Consider the following 21758-nt stretch of genomic DNA (forward strand, 5'->3'; position numbering starts at 1 on the left):
CTATATGTAGCCTCATCAAATTTTTCCATGCAATAAAATTTTCTTTATTAAACTTTGGTACCTCTCTTTTGTATGCTATGATCTTTAACTTTGAGTACCTTTACACTTCTCTCTAAAAGAACCAATGCTTTGATACCAATTGTTAGAATATTTATAATGACAGAGAGGTGGGGTGACTCAATTATCCAAGATCCAAATGGGCCAATTGAACAAATAAACACTTAAATTTTTTTAGATCTTATCATTCCATTGGTCAATTTCTACTATAAATTATTTACAAAATTAGTTGGTTGTCTACTATTCTAAAGATAATTGACTTGTACAATGTTAACTTAAATCAATAAAGCATCATAAGAACAACCACACAAGTTTGACACTAGGATTTTATTGGGAAACTTAATTTGGGAAAACCATCGGCAACATGTCACCAATTTTCACTCTTCTAAAGTGAAGCATGTTAAAAGAAAACCATATTAAAGGCTACAAAACACATTGTTAAATGTGACCTTGTTAAAGGATTTAATCACCCTACTAGGAGTGGCCTTGTTAGAGGACTTTAGAACATTCCATTATAATATCACCTAGTTAAAGGATTTACATAGACTATTAGGTCAATCTTGATTAAAGGATTTGAAATACTACTCACATTGGTTAGAAAGTAACAACAAGTTTGATCTAATAAGTACAACTCACTTTGCATGTTCAGATCTCTATTCAGCTCCTAATGTTGATTCACTATCTGGCTTCCATTATAATCTCAATCTCATATTCTCTTGTCAACCCTTCAAGAAATGATTCCTATTTTCTTCTCAATTCAATTAAGATTTCTACTTAGATTTTCCAGTCAACAACATCAATAACAACTCCAACTCTTTGGAACTTCTTCACACATGCACAACTTCTCTATAATTCTCTCTCTCTATAGAAAGTTCAACTTAGTACCTCCTTGAATATGAGTTTTTGATATTTTTCCTCTTAATCAACACCATACATAGTAGGGTTCATGATTTTATCTATCAAATATAATGTATCTCATTGCCATTCTATTTATTTCTTCTTTCCTAGAAACTTCTCCTTGAACTCATCTCTTAGATCATTTACCTAATCCTCTCCTAAAATTAAATGATCCAACTCATTGATCCTTATCTATAACACACTTTCCATATCCTATGAAATCAACTTAGTCAACTAAAAATTAAGATTTCTCAAAAATAGTTAAAATGTTGTTCCTCGACTAACACTAAGTTCTGACACTTGGTCATCAATGAGTTACTCAATTGCTATAAAACTTCTTTCTTAGCATCAACACTATCACTTAATTGATAGTAATTATTGATCAAGACTAAATTTTCTTGGCACTTAATATGGCTTGGTTGACACTAGCATCACTCACCATGTTCATCAAAATTCCTTAGTCTTTATTATGTTACTTGATCAAGCCTACATAAGTGATCTATCTTTGTACACACTTTCAAGACTTTAAGATTACTATCTTCTCCTCTATCAATATGATTTAAACAATCACTTTGTCTTGTCAGAATCTAACTAATCAAATTTCTATTTGTAGTTTCCTCTTCATAAATTAACATTTGGTCTAGATGATATTTTTATGAACAACTTCTCAAATCCTCTTCATGAATCAAATATATATAACATTTAGATTAGATAGAAAATTCTATCACCAATAGATTTGACATCAATGAAAACACAACAATTGTTCCAATTGTAGTTTCCAACACCCTTATCTACCTTTTCCTTATATATTTTTCATTTTCTCCACTCCCACTTTGACGTCAATGGAAAAGGTGATTCATATATATGTATGTTCATGTCAAAATTTGGTTCCAAAAATACTCTCTAATAAAAAAGTATTGTACAATATGAGAAATTTATCCTCAACATGCCAAATTTTGCATCCCAAGCCTTCTTTATTGATTCTACAACATGGATTAGTACACATATTTCATATACAACAATTTCTACTCTATGTAAGTCCATAGGGATGAAGGTCTCATACGATTTCTTGGATTCAAGCAAGGTGTTCAACTATTTATGTAACAATTCTATCTTTGGAGTTAAATTATCTTTGAATATATTAAATCATTCTAATAATCCATTCCTTTCATGCTCCAATATATAAATAACATAAAAAAAATTTCCCGCTCTTTTATTAACTTAATTATGCTTAGATCATGCTTCTCTAGCTCACTAGCTATTTGTTCTAGGTTAGCTTCATCCTCAATATTTTCAATTACATATTCAACATAGTGATGTGATCTAGTGCATGCTATATACACTTTATTCTCTTGTTTAATGAATTTTCTTATGTATTTTATGCACTCATTGATTAATAAAATGCCATTTTCTATATTAGCGTATACCTTCTAAATTGTATTTTCCTCAAACCCTAGTTGTGCTTTCAACTTTTCTAATTCAATGAAAGTGGTGAAATGATCATCAAATTCTTCATTAACTTTTTCTAAATTTCCTACCATGTTTGATCCTTATAATTATAAACATGCAAGAAATTTCTTATGTAATCTATCTAGTACCATTTCTAGTATCTTATTTGATTTTTCTCTTTCCTTGGAAAATACAAATGCTTTAAAATTTATGAAGCTATTTTCATCTAAATCCTTTGTGGTTAATTTCTTGAAGTCCTCTTCAACATTTCTACCTTCCAACAATATTTTAATGTTAGTTATAGGTGTGAAATATGTAGAAATGTCTTTACGCTTCTCAATTATTTTTCTCTCAACTATAAGGCTCTGAATATCTTCTTGTATTACCTCTTATTTCCTCTAATTAGTAATTGTATCTTGATAATCTCTCTTAATAAAGTCATATGCCATGTGAAATGAAGATCTCTCTTTATTTTCATAGATGTAAATATAGTTTGATCTATATTCATATATTGTTGAATTTAATCTTTCTACATATCCTAATATCCTTGTTTAGCTTCCTCTTGTTTCTCAATGTGGTCATGTTCTACTTCATCTTCTTGATGCTAATCTTGCTTTGGTTTCTCTACTTCATTATTATTTTCTCTATCACTATCACTAATGAATTCTTCCATAATAACTTCCTTAGCCATTAAATTACCCAAATCACCACTATTGTAAACATTGTCCTATATTGTATTTTCTTCTTCTTCTTCTTCTCTAGGTGTTACACCAAGTGTTATAGTTACACTGTTGATGTAAAAATTAGGTTGTTTTGTTATACTTAAAAACTATTTTTTTCCTTTTCATCACTTTCTAAAGTCTTGGGCTTATTAATGGACATCCAAACTATTGGCGTGGTTTTCCAATATGTATTTTTGTCTCACTCTGTAGTGAAAGAATCATTAATCCCATGTGTTTAAAATTATGAAATGTGTCAAAAACCCTAAGTGAAGTTATTCAAAAAAAATTAAAACCCTTGTCATGTGCCCTAGCTTTTCAAAATTCTAGAAAGCAGGTTTTATAAAAATTACGTGGGAAGGTTATTACCCTAAGGTTTTATTTTTACCCTTTTCCCATTTTATTATAACTTACTTTTTTAAAATTTAGAAACCCTTCATCATAAACCTTGCCCTAACTGTGGTTTTACCTTTTTATTTCCTTAATATTCTCTAAAATATCTTAACCACCATAGTCTACCTTTGTCAACCATTGATCTTTGGAAGATCAATGATGAGTGCATGCTAGCATTGAGAATTTGCTTAACTTTTAACAAATGCAAGCAAGAACCTATGTGTGACATGGAACTTGATGACGCCAAAAATTTTAATGGGCCGCAAAGAACTAGAGGGTATTAGTACTTTTTAGAGTTGTTAGAACATGTTTGAATTTGCAACAGTTTCATTGGTCAAGCTAAACAATGGGGTCATTTTTTGGTATCATATCATTGAGTCATTGATTTTGGGAAGATCTATAGTGGGTATACTATTGTTTCATGAAGATGTGTGAACTTTAACTAATGTGGTAAAGTGCCCACTTGCCACATATAATTAGTGATGTCATGCTTCTCAATTTGAAAAGGTGTTGGATTAGTTGGTGACTATCAGAAGATGTTGGATAAAGTACATCATTATATTGGTTGAATTTGTTGACTAGGTTGTAAAAAATGTAAAATATATAACACCATCAATCTTAGAAAGATCAATGGAAGGTGCTTCACCATTTTGTGAAAATGACTGAACTTTAACGAATGCAATAAAGTGCCTACTTTCCATGTGGACATGTGGGGCAAATTATTTAGAAGGTTGTCTACTTACTCTATGGTGAAAGGGCATGGTGATATGGAACAAAATGATTGGTGGGATGGTCCATGTGTTTGTCGAGTTGCATAGTGATTGTACTAGTGGGCCTATAATGTCAAGGCTAAAATTATGAGCTTATAAAAAAAAATCATGATTGTCAATCTTTGGAAGATCAATGACCAACACTTCACTGATTTGTTAAAGTGCTCAAACTTCATGAAATGTGAGAATGTACCTTGTTGACACATGAAAATTTCTAAAAAGGATTTAATGCAAGTTTTTTGATTTTAAACTAAGTCATCTAATGATTGATTATCAATGGTTAAAACTCAAACTTCATGGCATGGTGCAAAATTTTGACTATTAGAGCATTAATTCTGATCAAGCCACTTCATGTGAGCTTAATGCTATAGTAAAATTCTAAATTCAACATTATTGAGCCATAGGATTGCATACTTGTCATAGTAAAAGTATTTCCAAAGCTAAGGGCAAGAATTTTCAAGGTTTTCAACACATCACAGTGTGATTTAGAGGAAGAAAAAGGGCAAGAAAAGATGGGTAAGTCATTTGAATCTTTGAAAATTAAGAAATTGTAACTGCACTAGGGTAAACTACAAAAATACCTCCATGCAAGGAATTTTTTTGGAAAAGTAGATTACTTAAATAGGGTAGTTCACAATGATTTTTTGGAATAAATTTTGTTGTCAATGAATGAATTAGCTAGAGGTAGAGAGTTGATTCAAAAAAACCGTAGGTTAATAGTTGGTGAGGGTTTCTAAAACAAATAAAATTGGTTAAGGGATATAGAGGTGTCTATGGGAGGATGAGATCTTTTTAGAAAATGGTTTGTAGAAAGGAAATTGGATACTCCAATAAGTAATGTCTAGGAATTTGTTATAGGAAAATTGATTGTCTCTAGAGTCTTCTTCGATGATGATCTACTAGTAGACCTGGCAAAGAAATTTGATTCTATTACTAGAGTGGTAAAGAACCATGTAGGAGATAACCTTTTAAGTGTTTAACCTAAACTAATCATAGAGGTTTTCAAGCTAAAATTTAATCATGTTGTTCATGAGAAAATTGAGTTAGAAGACTTCCAAGCCAGATATGATGCACAAAGGGTGTATCTAAGGGGAGAGCCATTGCATCAGCATTTTGTTAAAATTGGATCATTTCCCTTGGTTAGACAAAATACACTTGAGCCCTTGTTGAAAAAATATTTTAACCCTAGGGCATAGGCCTTGTACTTTTCTCTTTGCAAGATTTTTAGTATGGATGAACATGATCAGCTTCTAGGTTATATTATTCTTATCATTGCTCAAACTCTTCAATATGGAATGAGTTCAATACTTGATTTTTCTACCATTTTGGCTAAAGAAATTCATTATAGCTTGATTGGAATAGAAAAGGCTAAAGTTGACAAGCCCTTCTATTGGTCTTCTATGTTGATGTATATTTGTTTATAAAAAGGAGTTACCTTTTTCTCTAAGGAGATGAAACTAGAATTAGAAAGAGATGGAGATAGACTCTATTTTTAATTATGGAGTCAAGGCATGGCATGGGAAGTAACTGATGCTATTTTTATCAGGTTTGATAGATACTTTGCCTCTAGGCTTAGAATGTTGTTAGTAGGAGATAGCCCTAGAATACCACAGTCTCTATTAGAGTTGATAAGACATAAAGACCATACTAAAGGACTCTTGGTAAGCCATAATTGGGGTGATATTGTTCCATATCATATTTCCACTATTTTCAAAGTTTATGGCTTTTTGGGAGAACTACATGTGTTGCCATACTAGGTGCCTTTGAAAGTAGGGATTGTTGGATTGTTATTGCAAATTGGATAAGCTCAGGAGAGGGATTTTCTTGGGAAATCTAAAGGTACTTTCTTTCCAATGATTACTGTTATTCACAAATTTTTTTTTGTCAAAAAGGGATGGAGGAACTTGGGAAAATTATTAGATAAATATCATATGGCTTAATCCCATGCCCACTTTGTAGATTTAGAAGGATTTTATGACCTCCTTAGGGAAAGGAGTAAAGCTAAAGCTCAGAAGAAAACTATATACTTTCTTGAGGATATAATTAGGAATAAGTTCTCTTTTCAAGAACAAGAACTTAGGAAAGAAAAATGGATAGTATACAATAAAGTTATAGAATTTATAAATGCTTTTAAACCATATTATGATATTCTATTAGATAGAAAATATTGGGGAATGAAAACAGATATGTTAATGGATAATTTTGCTAGGATTATGCAAACAATGAATGAGAAGAAAGAAATCAAAGCAAAAGCATACCCAAACAAGGCTATTGAAGTGTAGAGAAGGATAGCCAGCAAAATGATTATGACCCTAGGGCAGTATACATTGTAGAAATGAGTTGGGTATGTGGTGGCCAAGAATATACAACATGTTCCCCGATATAAGAGGCTGAGGTTTGAAAGGCCTCCTGATACAAATGCTCCTAAAAAATAGAGATTAGAGCAAGGATCATCTTCCCATGTTGAAAAATATTCACCCACCTAGACTCCACTCAAGATAGATGATGAAGCATCCCTAAGAGAATAGTTGAGACAAATTGGAGAGGAGGGGGGTATTGTGGTTAAAACTATCGACATTGAAGGAGGAGCACCTAAAGAGCCTCTTGTGCCATCTTTTGAACTTACTATTGTAGATTATAGAGGTAAGGAAATAGCTTGTGTGATTGTACAAGCTGCCCAAAAATTCATTGATGATAAGTTTTTTGTAAATACTAGAGCTTTTGTGTAGTTTTTGTGTAGAGAAAATATTGGTAATTTTGAAATTAAGTGCAAACTAATAAGAGCAGAGCAACCTAATATGTTGGACTCTAAAATTGAAAAAGAAGCTAAATATAACTTCATGAAGGAATTTTCACAATTAACCCCTCAAGGGGGAAGGAAATTATTGAAAGACTTGGGAGTTTTAATCTTTCTTGAATGGGACATAGCCAATGCTATGATTTTTTATTCTATTAGGAAGGAAAAGGATACTTAGTTTAAAATTGAAGAAGAAATACTATAGGCACATAAAGGATTAAAATATAGAAATGATAACCAGGAATTGGTGATATGGTCTATTGAAAAGAGAGATAAAACTAGGTTACATGAAATTTCAAGTGTTGAGCATATAGGTAGTCTCACTATTTATAGAGAAGATGAGGTAGATAGTACAAAGGTACCCAAAATGACTAGGAAAATTATGGACTTTGGGGTGGCAGTTGTTGAAAAAGAGAAAAGTAATTTCTTAGAGCTCAATTCCAAGTTTGAAGAAATATTGAAAGTATATGAGGAGAGAGGGAATAAAATACATTAGCTAGAGACTCAGGTAGCCCAAATGGACAAGAAACTAGGAAAGAGAAAAGTGGGAGAGTCAAACTAGCCTCAAATTACTTATCCTCACCCTCCAATTGAAAAATTTAAGCCAACTCCCTTGGTAGAATTACCCAACACCCCACAAAGGCCAAAATTATATATTAATGAGGAATTTGAGGAAGATAAGAATAAACTTTGGGCATTACATGTTGAATTGAATGATTTGTATGAAGATACAATCAAGAAAACAATATTATATCTAGTAGATAAAATTGATTGGCCAACTTTTCATGAATAATTTCTAAAAATAATGAACATGTGGGAAGATATAAAAAAGTGGTGAAAATGTGTTAAAACCCATCATGAGTAAATGGGGTAGTAGGGATAAGGATTTTACCCTTATGATGATTTCAATTATTAGTTTATCTTGTTCACATATAGAAAAAGCTTTTGATGTGGCAATTTATTTGTTTGATTTTGATGAAAAAATAGTTGTAGTACAAAAGAAGATAATAATCTATTTTTCCAAAGTATCTTACTGAGAACTTTGAGATTTTTTCCCATGCACTTAAAAAGATAGATAAACTAGAATAAAAGGAGGAATGGGGCAAAGAATTAGATGATTTATTATGCCATAGAATAAATGGAGTTATAAGTGAGAAGGGGAATTTGCTATTGGAAATGACAATTGAAGATGTTGTTAAAATGCAATTGTTTTATAATTCCATTAAAGAAGATTTTTTTGAAATTAATAAGTTAGGAGACTTTTTGATCAAGAAGTAGTGAGAGCTTTTGATTTTTTATTGGCTAGATGATACATTTTTCAACAAATGGATGGAAGATTTGGTGCATTCAGAGTATTTAGTATCTGAAGAAACTGATGATGAGGAAATGGGCTGAAATGAGATGCAAACAATCAATACATCAGTTTAAGTAGAAGAAGACAAAGAAAACAACTAACTATAGTAACAAGCACAATTGTCCAAATTGATGACATGTCCATAGAAAAAATAGATGTAAGTGTTGTTTTAACTATGCATGATGACATGGATGAAGACTCTAGAGTTGAAGTAACTCTACATACATCTGAATTAGGTTCACCACATACAACTTCATTGGTTACACCATTTGAGGAATGCCAACAACTTTGAAACCAATCATAGACATCTTGTTATGAAAAGTGTAGCAGAAAGTAGCCCCCACAAGAAAATATTTTGTAAACTTTTTTTGTTGCACTATTTTTTGTCTTTTATGGTAGTAACATTGTATATATTTTCTATCTTAAGGATAACTATTAGTTCCTCTATGCCTGAAGCTTGTTCTATTTCACACTATATAAGTGAGATTCCAAGGCTAGAGAAGGGGTTCAATCCATTGTATAAATTTTAGTTCTGTTAGTCTATTTCAGTCCAATCTTTCTTGATATCAACTCTTTAATGTATTTTCTCTACAAATTTTGAGAATACATTAATTGTCTATGATCATAATGTCTTATTCTGAGTTGCTCTAAGTATTATCCAATGTTATATAATTTTCAAAGAAGATTAATGCAAAGATGAACTATCCCCATTATCTTTTCTCTCTAAATCTTGTCTCCCTTTTTAGTGGCTAGTTAATTTGAGATTGTACGAGTAAATCTTGTTCAATTTAATGCAACTAGGATAAGTTGTATGTCAATTTGTTATTTCTTTTGATTCAATGAATTTAGTAAATGCTTCAATGAATGTGATAGTATTTCCAAGCATTAGGAAGGATTTATGTAAGAATGAGTTGTAGGGAGAATTGTTGATTATATTGATTGTAATGCAGTCAATTAGGTCAAGAAATTGGATAGACTTTGAATCCCAATGGATGAGGTATTGATCAACTATTCCACTTAGCATATGGAAAGATCATAGATAGATGTTAAGAAAACATCTAAAACTCAATATCAATTTTACTTTAAATTCTTGAAGAATGTCAAAGTTGGTCATTACTTGTTTACATTTAACCTCTCAGTCTTAGTTAACTGCTATTGCCTAAAATTATCTATAGATCTAAGAAGAATTGTGACCAATTTGATATAGGGGATAAATGTTATTAATAAATATCATGGAGTGGATGAAGTGTGAATGTAGTATCAGGTTGTGAATCCTTTATCCCTCAGGTGCACCTACCTTGCTTTTGTAGAGCCAAAAAGAGTAGAAAATCTTTCATGATTTTGTTGAAGTTGGGTCTAGATCTGAAGAACATATAGTTGTTTATAGGGAGTAGCTAATCTTTAGGTCATTGTGATCTTCTTCATCTTGGTATTAAGTATTTTATTTCCTAATAGTGTAAAAACACCAACACAAACTATTTTCTTATTGGATTTAGATTTCATTACATTTAGATCTTTCAAAACCTCAAGAATTTCCCTCTCTATTTATACTTGCACTTCATGATATAAACCTTCAATGAGTTTAACTAGTCTCATAAATATTCTAAATAAAGGCTTAAAATTATAAAGAAAATTTCTCATTGCATCATAATTGGTCAATGTACATAAATTTCCCACTGTATCTTCTCTCATTTTTTTGTTCTCTTCTTTTTCTTTATCTCTTTCTAATTTCTCAAATAAATGGATGGGTGTATTTCCTTGTAGCTCAAAAATATATTTATTGAATTTAAATAAATAAAATAAAATGGAATTTTATGAAGACACATTCCAAGTGTAATTTTCATTCTAAACTACATGCCCAATGGGATTATAATATAATTAGTTTATGGAGAAAACCCTTCTCATAGTATCTTCTCCCAAACTCCACAAAACAATGCCTTTACATTGCTAGAATTAACCATAAGTAACCAAAATTAGATTTATGGTTAGGAATAAAGTTTAGATTATGTCATTTGAAATCCACCACAAAAACAAAAGGTTCTAGTATTCACATTAGAAGTTGGCTCAAAATTAGAAGATTCCACAAATGGTAGTCTAACTTCTAAGAGGCATAAATTTTGATCTAGAATTCTAATTGATGAGCTATTTATATTTGTTGAAATCTCTTTGAGAGTACTATATACATGTGGAAAAAAATTATTATACCCTATTTTTTGGGCCTGTATGAGGCCATTTATTGCCTCAAATTTGACTTTGAAACATTCTTATAAGGTCTCTAGGCAACTTAAAACTGTAATAGCTTTCAAACTATGAAATCTTTTGACCTGATTATTTTTTTGGAATTCTTGAAACTACAATTACAACCATCCCCCCAAGTTATACCCTCTAACTCATCATAATTATGGAATTATTACAAAATAAACCATTTTCGACACTGGTACAATCCCAAGGTACTAAAAAATACTAACCCAAAAAAGTAATAATGGGGATATGAGAGTTAGAACCTCTACTTGGCCCAAATGGGTATCAATTTTTTTTTAAAATACTAAATAAAAACTAACACTAAGAATATTTTTAGGTGATACTAGATTTCCCCTACACCACTAGATGGTCCTACATCAGACACCCAAGGTAAATTGAAAAGTGACCCTATCACTTTGTAGCTAGTTGAGGAAAACCCAAACTACAAACCTCCACCTTGGATAAGCAGGTCAAATATTCCACCTATCATCTCTTCCACTTAACTAGGTACTCCTCATATTGCATGTTTCTAGTACTCCTTCCATATGACTATCCAAGATTTCTTCAATCTCCTCCTTCTCAAAAGTAATAATACCAGACATGGATCAAGTATCAGTTCCTCATCTAAATCATCTTCATGATATCTATCAAGTCTACAATATTGAAAATAGGTGAAATATAAATTCCATCTAGAATCTCCACCTTATATGCATTCCTAAAGTCATGTTTCTTAAAAATATTCTAGGGACCAAATTTCTTCATCTTCATCTTATTATAGGTGCCCACTAGAAATGGTTCCTTCTCCAAGTACACTATAACCAAATCCCCAAATTGGAACTCCTTATGTCTCCTTATTTGATCTTCTCTAGCCTTATATTTTATGTTTATCTTAGAAATATGTACACATACTTCCTCATGTAGGTTCTTGACATGTTTAGCAAAGTATTTTTCCTTAGTACTAGTCCTCCCTCATTTCTCCATCTTCCTCTTCTCTAGGGTAGTCCTTGGACTAATCTCATTCACAATTTAGAATGGTGACCTACTAATACACTTATTCATGTAATTATTATAGGAAAATTATGTATGTGGTAGAATCAAATCCCATCCCCTGAGATTAGCCCTTACAAAACACCTCAACAAATTACCCAGGCTTTTATTTACCACTTCAATTTTTCTATTACTCTATGAGTGATGTGTGTACACTTGAAATTGTCACACTCTAAACTCTTCTATCTAAATGATTCCATGAGTTTGAAATGTTCAGATGCAGGCTTAGAGCTCCCTATCCACGAAGTGCAAGAGAGTATATTTCAAGTTCAAGGGCTCTCAACTGAGCCTTAGGAATACTCTTCTTGCTAGTAAACCATGTAATGGGAGGTTCTAAAGACAAGATACAAGAATTAAAATGTCCCAAGGAGTTCCTCAAGGATGCAATACAAATAAAGATTAAGCTAGAATGAATATGAAAAGTGCCACTATCCTAAGCATGGATGAGAGTGTTACAATCCAAATATTAAGCTATGTGAGATAGATTATTACAAAATAGAAGCTACAACTAATATGAAATATGAATCTAAGCTAAAATGCTATGTTATCAGAAAATGTAGACAAGAAATAGAAGTTCTCCACAAAGCTCCAAAGAAACCTATTAGAAAACCTGTAGCATAACAATACTCAAAAGATGGATGGATGCTTTGAGGGGGAAAGCTCTCTCCCTTTTAAAGTCATACAGATAGTAGAGATCAAGATGAAAATGGTGGATGATCAACGGTGGAATTTGAAAAGAGGAGCGATCCATGTGCACACACAAGTCAACCAATAGAATATAAGTTGACTTGTCATATAAGACAAAAGTCACAAAGCCTTTTCTTTTAATTGCAAAATAGAAAAAAGACTTTATGTGTGCACTTTAAGTGGGTTAGAAGAATGGGGTCTTTTATTTAATTAAAAGGGGACATGTTCTTTTAATCAAATAATGAACTTAGGATAGCATAGTCAAACTATAGGTTATAATCAAATAAATTTATTATTAACAATTTGGTCTAGGTAAATGATTAAATTAATTTAGCCAAAATGCTGAGAAGCGGGCTAATAGTCTAGATGACCATTTTTAGGTGATTACATTTTCCCCTCTTTGACTAATGTGTTATCAATCTGAGAACACATTATGTCAAAGAAAATTGAAGCGAAGTAGACAGTGGTAGATATAGATATCTGATTTTAAAGAACGAAATGTAGAAAAAGATAGCAAGTTCTAAATGTATAGCCTAATAGTGGTAGTACTGAACACTAGGAAAAGATGATGTTAGAATTCAAGAAGAATGCTAACACTTAGCAAAGTAGATGGATCAAGAACAAGTGAGAAGATCAAACAAATGTTCCTAAGAAATAGATAGCTATAGCAATCAATGATAGAGTATTTCTGCCCCCTCAGGATCAAAATTGAAATGAGTTAAGGGGATGCAGAAACTAGCTAGACATGAGAAAATTAGAATATAGCAATGTCCAAGATGATAGATAGATGATTAGAACCAAAGAATGACTATAAGAAATTGATAAAATGCCTCAGTTTGACTAGAGTTGACCTTGAAGGATATAGCATTAAAATTAGGTCAAAACGAGCAAAAAGGTGATTTTAGACATGAAACAGTGAATTGAAGTAGATATGAAGCATAGAAATGATGAAGACATGAAGAAATGAAGATGCCCCAGCAATGATTTGAAGATTAGACCTCAAAAGGTCAGCTAACTACTTAGAAGAAGGCAAAACTTTAAAAGACAATTTTGACCATGAAGATGAACTTGAATTTGGATTTCAATCCCAAAAATGAATCCAGGATGTCAAAATTATTTAAGAGGTCAAAAATTTATATAATATGATGATAAGATAGAAAAGAGACAAAGTGAAAGATTAAGAAGGTGAAAAGACATGAACAAGAAGAAAGTAAAGAAATATATGAAAGGAGTTAGCTGATATGTCCACAAAAAGATGAAGAGAGAGCTATCCCCATATGCAAGAATATAAGATTAAGCTAGAAAATGAACCTAAAATGCAAGCTAATATGCAAAGTGGTTTACCAGCAAGAAGCGCATAACATTTAGACTCTTACTTTCATCATTGAGCATTTATTAGGGACATCATGAGATCATACAACCATCACTAGTATAACTATGAGGATATGAATATGATCAATATCAGATAGGGATGTGAAAATACAATCTAAGCATTAGAGACATGTAAGTCAAGATAAGTATGCAATTAGATTCCCTAAGTTCAACTTAGCAAGATTACACCTATATCAAGGCATAAGCGCCAGGATAAACCCCAAGTGCGGTCTTGCAAAATAGTCAAGGATGATACATTTGTAGGTCAAAGTGTTGAATAGGACAAGCATAAATGCTTACAACACTATAGACAAACAAAGTATACCCACAAGCAAAATCAAGAAAATATGTCCCATCCCCCTAGTCTTCTAATCAATGACATCCTTGAAAGACTATTAGGGAGGGAACACATGGCAAAGAAATCATCATAGACAACACACAAAGTAGATAAAGGTCATCATAGCTCAATCATTTAAGTGTTAAAGTGTGTGTGTGTAAGTTACTTGGCCATTTATTCAAGACTTGATTCTGATAGTGAGAAATATCATGACATCGGAGACCGTAGGTAAACTATCTAAAAAGTGTTGAAAAACACTTGATGTCAAGGTGGGGGAAGTGTTGAGAAACACTATTTTGTGAGTTGTCAAAGAAAACCCTAATGCACAAGAATACCTCAATAGGCTAAGTAGCTATGCCCCTGAGACAAGGACAAGAAACAATTCCAAGCTAGGAAATGTGTAGCGAAGTAGGTGATTGAGACTAATAGACATAGGTGCAAGGGTTTCAAGTAGTGCCTTGTCTCTAGGTTTTCACCACTTGACAGATTTTTTTTAAAATTTTTTTTTAATTTTTTAATTTTTTAATTTTTTTTGGTGATACATCAAAGTGCCTATTGCTAGGTTTTCACTAAGATAATCATTTTTTTAGGACTTTTTCTGATTTTTAGGATTTTTTTCAGCATCATATATGATTTTTTGGATTTTTTAGAAGGTTTTAGAGATCACTAATTCTCAAGAAAGATCACATCATTTTCTCCCAATCTCTAACAAGTTATAGGACATGATGGAGAAACAAGCCAGTGCATAAGTAGAGATGGATAAGAAAGGAGTATGAAGCAAGTGAAAGTGATCCTCAAGGACTGATTCCTCAAGAGTACCCAAGCTAGGGAAAGAGGTGAAATAGTCATATGAAGCATGTTTTGGATAAGCAATGGAAGTAATAAGCAAGATAGTATGTAGGATAACCATTAAAGCCAACAAGTGAGATAGCATGAAGTGTGTAGTCCAAAAGAGTAAACATGTCAAGAGACCTAAGAACCATTTTTTATTTATAATGATCAAGACAAAGAGGTCTACTAGATAGGATAGCAATGAGACAGAGCAATAAGAATAAAGCTCAAGATGGAGGCTATGAGTGAATGAGAGAAAAATTAGAGACTCTTGTGGATAAGATAGCCAATATGCAAAGATAGCTCAACATTGTCAAGATCAAAGAGAGAAGACGGGATAGGTGGATGATGGAAGAATTACGCATGATGCCTATTTCCTAGGTTTTCATCATGGTACTTATCCAAGGTGTCACAAGAAGTAGTTTTCACCATAGGATGGATTTATTTCTCTTTAGTTTTGCTACCAAGGTGCCACAAGAAGTAGTTTTCACCAAGGCACATTTTCATTTTATTTATTTTTTTCATTTTTTTTTCATTTTTAGAAAGAGCTCAACCTCTTTGAATGTAGATAGTTCTCCTCTAGAAAAGCTAAGTCATGATAAGCCAAGACCATAGAAAGGTATGCTCAAAGATGTTGATAGGGTGATGAAAGAGAAATGGTAGTAGGAAGAGTATATGGAGGATAATAGTTCATGTATAGAATGTAAGTGTAAGCTTTAGAGGATTTCATGAGGGTAGTTGAAATATTGGACAAGATCAACATTGACACACACCTTGAAGGTTATTGGAATGATGGAGGAATCATGGATGAAGTAGCTTGAGGTTTAGATGTATGAGGTGGTAGAAGAGATTTGGAAAAAAATTGGAGTGGAATGCTTTGGAATATTTTCAAGAAGATTTTTGGAAGAAGATGAAATGGAAGCCTTTGGAAGCTTGAATGTCAACTTTGAAGTATTTTCAATATTCAAGTCTTCTAAAAGAGACTTGGGAATCCATATAGCTTTAGATTTTCCTTTGGATACTTCAAAACACATTTCTTCAATAATGGGTTTAGGAACCTATATTTTCTTTGATTTAGCTTTTTTAATACTAGACCTTTGCAGTCTCTTTTGTGCATTCTCCTTCTTAGCATTCACATGTCGATTAGATGGGACATAGTGATCTTTCTTTTTTAATGGATTCTTATGTTTATTCTCACTTCCAAAGGACTTGGGATTTGTGGATGAATAAGGATGATATGACTAGTTTATATGTATAGATGGGTGAAAAGTCATCAAGGATGAGTGTCTTTGTTAATCTTGAGGTATTATAGGAGAGCTAGGGAAAGAGCTAGGAGTGAATGTAGGAGATGGAGGAACATAAGGCCCTAATATGGATGGAAGGTTTGAATGCTTTAGCTTAGATGGATAAGGACCAAGGATAGATTTAGAAGATGCAAAAGGATAGTGGGATGGGATATCAACATCTTTAGAGTGAGCAACATGGTCAAAGCCATCAATAGACTCATGAGTACCTTTGATAGGAACAACATTTTTAATAGAATAACTTGAAGCTTGAGCACAATTTTGAAGTGGATGTGGAAGTAGAACATGAGGGGATGCTTTGATCTTGACAAGTAGCTTTGGATAGCATAGGAAGAGAAATTTTCTCATAATTTTCAGTAAGCTCAAGGGAGATAATGGAAGTGGTATCTTCATCATACTTGGGGGATGGAAAAGAAATAGGATATGGAGGGGTGAAATTTTGAAGGAGATGAAAGGGTGCTTGATCTTGATCTTTCTTGACATTTGTAGCTTTTTCTTTTTGAGAGTCCTCTTGACATGGAGCCACTTCTAAGGACAAGGGAGAATGAACAGTGAATGGAGTAGTGCTTGGATTAGGCATAGTAGTGCATCAAGGTTGAGGATGTTTAGGATTAGTAGCATGGAAAAGGTTTGCAGCCAAGTGAAGGTTAGCTTGAGTTTCTTTTAGAGGTAGCCCTTGAGGATACATGTAGTCAATGTCGAAAGCATTAGGTTCTTTATTTGATGGAGGCATGTTGAAAATCTTTGAAGTGTTGGGAGATGCATGAGTGTTGGAAGAAGTGGAAGATGTAATAGAGCTGCTACCAGACATAGGTTCATTAATGTAATCTTGCTCAAGAAAAGTATCCTCATCGCATGAATCATTAGAGGTATCAATAATTCCATTATCAATAAGATCTTGGATTTTATGTTTTAGCTCAATGCAATCTGAAGTAGCATGGTCATTAGATCAATGATAGGCATAATAGGTATCCAAGAATGGATTCCCATAGGAGCTAGACTTAGGCAACATGATGAGCTTGGTGCCAAGAAGTGTTCTCAAAATGTCATCATAAGAATTCCCCAGGGGAGTAAAATTTCTCTCAAAAGTATGTCTAGAGTCCTTTGGTTGTTTCTCAAGTGATGAATCAATTGATTATCATTCATGGGATTACCACAATCTTTAATTATTTCTCTCAATACATTGACTTTATTGATATAATCTTGAATTGTGTCAAAATTCTTAGGATCCAAGAGAAGTAGATCATCCTAAATTTGGAAATATACAAAGTGGAATTTTGATTTTTCTATTTAAAACTACCTTCTGAGGCTCAAATGTGTCACTAAGCACTATAGCTTAGATGTACAAAAATTTGGAAAAGTAATCAAAGAAATACAATGTAGAAAAGAACCTAATTTTGAAAGTGATATTTTTGTCCACACAACCCTATAATATAATTTTAGATCTAGAAAGTAGATGAAAAATTAAGCACTTTCATAGAAACAAACTTGATTTGGAGTCTAGATGAGCATGTACAGAGCATTTGAAGTTTCAAAATGTAAGATTAGATAGGTATAGTCATCAAAAAATGCAATGTTTAACACATCTATACACCAAAACCAAAAAACAATAGCACCGCTAAAAAGTTAAGGAAATTCTACCCAAAATCAAAAGAAATTACACCTACTTTGGAGTCCAGATGACTAAGTTATGGCCTTCCAAAGTCAGACTATATCAAAACTAAATCTAGAGAGGGGTCTAGTCAACAAAACATTAGGTTAAATTTTATGGTCAAATAACCATTATAGAAATTTAATTTTTCCTAGAAAGGATAGTCAAACAACTGTCAAATTTAGCATAGTAAAATGATGATGTTAGTAAAAAATGGGACCTTGTGGTGACGTGGTAGAGCCGTACTGTATAGACATACAGAAAAATATGACATCATCGTACAAATTTTATGTGTTAGTGTTGATATGGATTGTCATGTCCCCTTTTCAAATAATTAAAAAATAATAATCTTTGCTAAGGCAGGCAGACCCAAGAAAGTGAAGTTTCAAAAAAAGGGGGTTAATCTTTGGAAACCATTGGACTAATAAATGAAAATTATTATTAAAATATGTTTCATTAACCTCTCTTGGACGTGAGTTACAGTTATGCCCTATTTTAAGGGGTTTGGAGGCATTTTGGGGGCATTCCAGAACTTGATTTTGCTGATTTCTTTATTATTCTTCAGAGGCTGCTAAACCTGTGGAGAAGGAGACCCAAGAACGGAAGTTTGTAGGTTTCCAGGGAGACCCAAGAATAGGATTTTGTATGTTTCTAGGAAGGCTAAGGATGGTAGTTTGAAGCCATTCCATGTGCATGCTCATACAGAGTTTTCCTTTGTGCTGAACAGTGTAGATTTGTGGGTTTTTGGGTGTGTTTTTTGCATGAGTTTGGTGTTTTTAGTTGAGCATTTCATATCAGTTTTGGTTGCTGCTGTATTTCAAACTTTAAGCTGTTGAAATAGAGATGAATATATGTATTGGGATGTGATTAAACTTCTGAGATAGTTTATTAGTGTTTTGTGGTGTTTCTGGGCATTTTTGTGTTAATTTCGGGAGCCCGATGAGCATAGTTTTTGTCCTACATTTGTGAGCTGTTGTGTAAAGGCTATATAGATCTGAAAATTTCATTTTTTAGGCTTTTATGCTACTGAAATTTCTATAAAAATTTCCATTTTTATATTTATTAATAATAGGTGAAGTTGTGAAGCTTTTGGCACCATTTCTAGCATACCCGATTTGGGGTTTCTTGAGAAATTTGGAGGATCTTTGTGATATTAGTTGTTTGATCTTAAAGATCTAATTAAAGGTTGTAAATATCATACAAAATCAGAAAAGGGACATTTCATGGATGCCTATGTGGATGGGCCTATGTGGCAAGTTGACTTTGATGCTAACTCAATGGCTAACTATACAAGTTGTGGCAACGGTGATCTACATGGATTAGAAGTGTACCGCATGGCTATTGTGCTAGTAGAAGGGGTCCATTGGCTTTTTTCAGTGACTCATGGAGGCCCCTACAGAGCTAGTGCCAATGTGGTCACTATGTTGGCTACGAGGATTCCAAATTAGATGGTGCCAGTCTGTAAAATTCTGTGTTGCCAGAGAACACATAGCTGGAGATCTGCATAAGTAATAAAGGTGGGTTGTTTTTTGATTCTAGGAAAGATATAATGATGAATGGGGATTTATATTTATCCCAAATTACACAAAATTAAGGAGTTGAAGGTTTTTAGAAACCCTTTCCTACTGATGGTAAAGAAAATGGCTATCAATGGTGGCTTGTTCAGCCACCATGAGTTGCCAGTTTGTTGTGAGTTGCCGATAAAAATATGTGTAGCTACTGGTACTTTTCAAAGTTATGTGATGCATCTAGAAATTGGTCAGCTACTTGCTAGACTATTGATATGAAAGGAATATTCTAGATTTCACAATGAATATTCCCTATAGGGGTTAGGGTTTCACCACCCAATTTTGGCAAAAAAAAATTCCCAATAGACCTAAAAAAATTCAAAAATTGCAAAGAAAATAATACTGATCTGAAAACTAAATTTGTAGATCTAATAAATGATCATACCGAATTTGCAAATTGGGTCTTTGGGTGTCAGTTTGCAAAAAAATTGCCTCAAATTTGACTATGGCCTAGGGTAGTCAAATTTCACCAAATTGACATTTCAGATGCAATGGTGAGGTCCATTTTGGCTCTAGATGCTCTCAATGACTATGCTACTTTGAATTTGGGTGGAGGTCCCTTTGAGAGGTGAAGCAATAAAATGGTCTTGAATGGCTATGTGAAGAGAAATTCCCTCAACTTTGATACCATGTAAGAATTTTCCTTAGCAAAAATTCACCCAAGATCAAGGAACTCAAGCACAAGCATAGAATGGACCAAAGTATGATTAGAATAACAATATCAAAATGAATTGATGACATTTCATGTACATACACACTAGGAGTGTTTGAATATAAAGGCCTTTGGAATGCTTCTAGAATGCCTAGGAGTCAAAACATTGATAAGTCTTACAACCAAGCACATGTCCACCAAGAGTGGATTATACTCCATTAAGCACAGGAGTAAGTGTGATGATGAGAGGATAATCCTACAAAGGTGTAGCATGTAAAATTATGTTGTAGACATTGTGTACTAAAATAAGAGTGTGAATAACTGGATTATCAACATGACAACTCAATTAATTATGAAAACTCTAGTGTTGTCAACATGATAATTCATAAGAGTATGAAAATTCTTAGGTGTCAAACTAATAAATAATAAAATAATTTCATTGACCTAAGTAAACGTAAGTAAAGTGTAATAAGTAAATATTTATTTACACCAATAGTAGCTCTATTAGAAACAATACTTTTTGGGAGATTATGTAACCACACCACCTCTCTAAGAAACAAATATTTAATATGAACTGCATTATGGGTCTTATGGAAAGGAATAAAATGAGTCATCTTTGAAAATCTATCAATGACCACAAATATTGAATCATTACCCCACTGTGTCCTTGGAAAGTCAAGAACAAAATCTATGCTTGGGGCATGATGGAATAGGAAATTACTAATAGAGTCCATTTTTTTTATTGACTCCTTTAGTATTCTTACACACTCAAGAACTCTACAAAAACTTCTTCACATCCTTTGACAACTGAGGCTAGAAATAATGTTTACCAATAATAGAAATGGTCTTATCTTGACCATTGATGCAAAGCCCTCTGTATTTATCTTCAAGGAATCTTAGTTCAACTCAAGGGATTCAAAATAGGCTGGTACACCCTCAAGGAACCAAGAACATCTCAAAGATTTCAACAAAGAACCCTGACATTATACACCGATAAAGACAACATCTTCACTCACACAATCAGATTGCTATGTCTGATTGCATTGTTCATAACTCCAGTTCTAAATATCTTCTTGAAAAACCATTTGGAGGAATTTTTTGTAAATTAGTAATTATAAAAAATATCCAAAGATGAAACCAATCCAATAATCAGATTATAAATTATGTACTCTGAACCAAGACCCATATTTTCTGTCATAAACCATAATCAAAACTGGTAACCCTGCCTAGGGCATCAGATATCTTCCTCAAAATAAATCTAAATTAAACCAAACCAATTCCATATTATCCATTCTTGAGTCTAGTTTCCAAATACGTAAGCCATTAATTTTTCTCATTCATATATAAATTTTCAAGCACAAATCACTGTCTGTAACTCCAATGAAAATTGTTAAAAACCAGTTTTCACTCAAATGCCCTTAACTTTCACAAATCTATATAAAATTTATTCAAACCAGTTGTAAATGAAAGTTAGTTTTCATATCTTTCCAATGAATATAATTATAGATCTTGAGTCTCCAAAATATTCCTATACCAAACGTTTCAATCTGACTGTAGTTGGGCATTCTCAAATCTGCAATTTACAAGCTTTGCCAAAACCTGCATAACTTCTTCATTTTTAAATGAAAAAAAT

This window comes from Cupressus sempervirens, chromosome 9 (genome assembly GCF_028749045.1).
Source record: "Cupressus sempervirens isolate cs-2001-9-10 chromosome 9, ASM2874904v1, whole genome shotgun sequence".
Taxonomy (NCBI): Eukaryota; Viridiplantae; Streptophyta; class Pinopsida; order Cupressales; family Cupressaceae; genus Cupressus; species Cupressus sempervirens.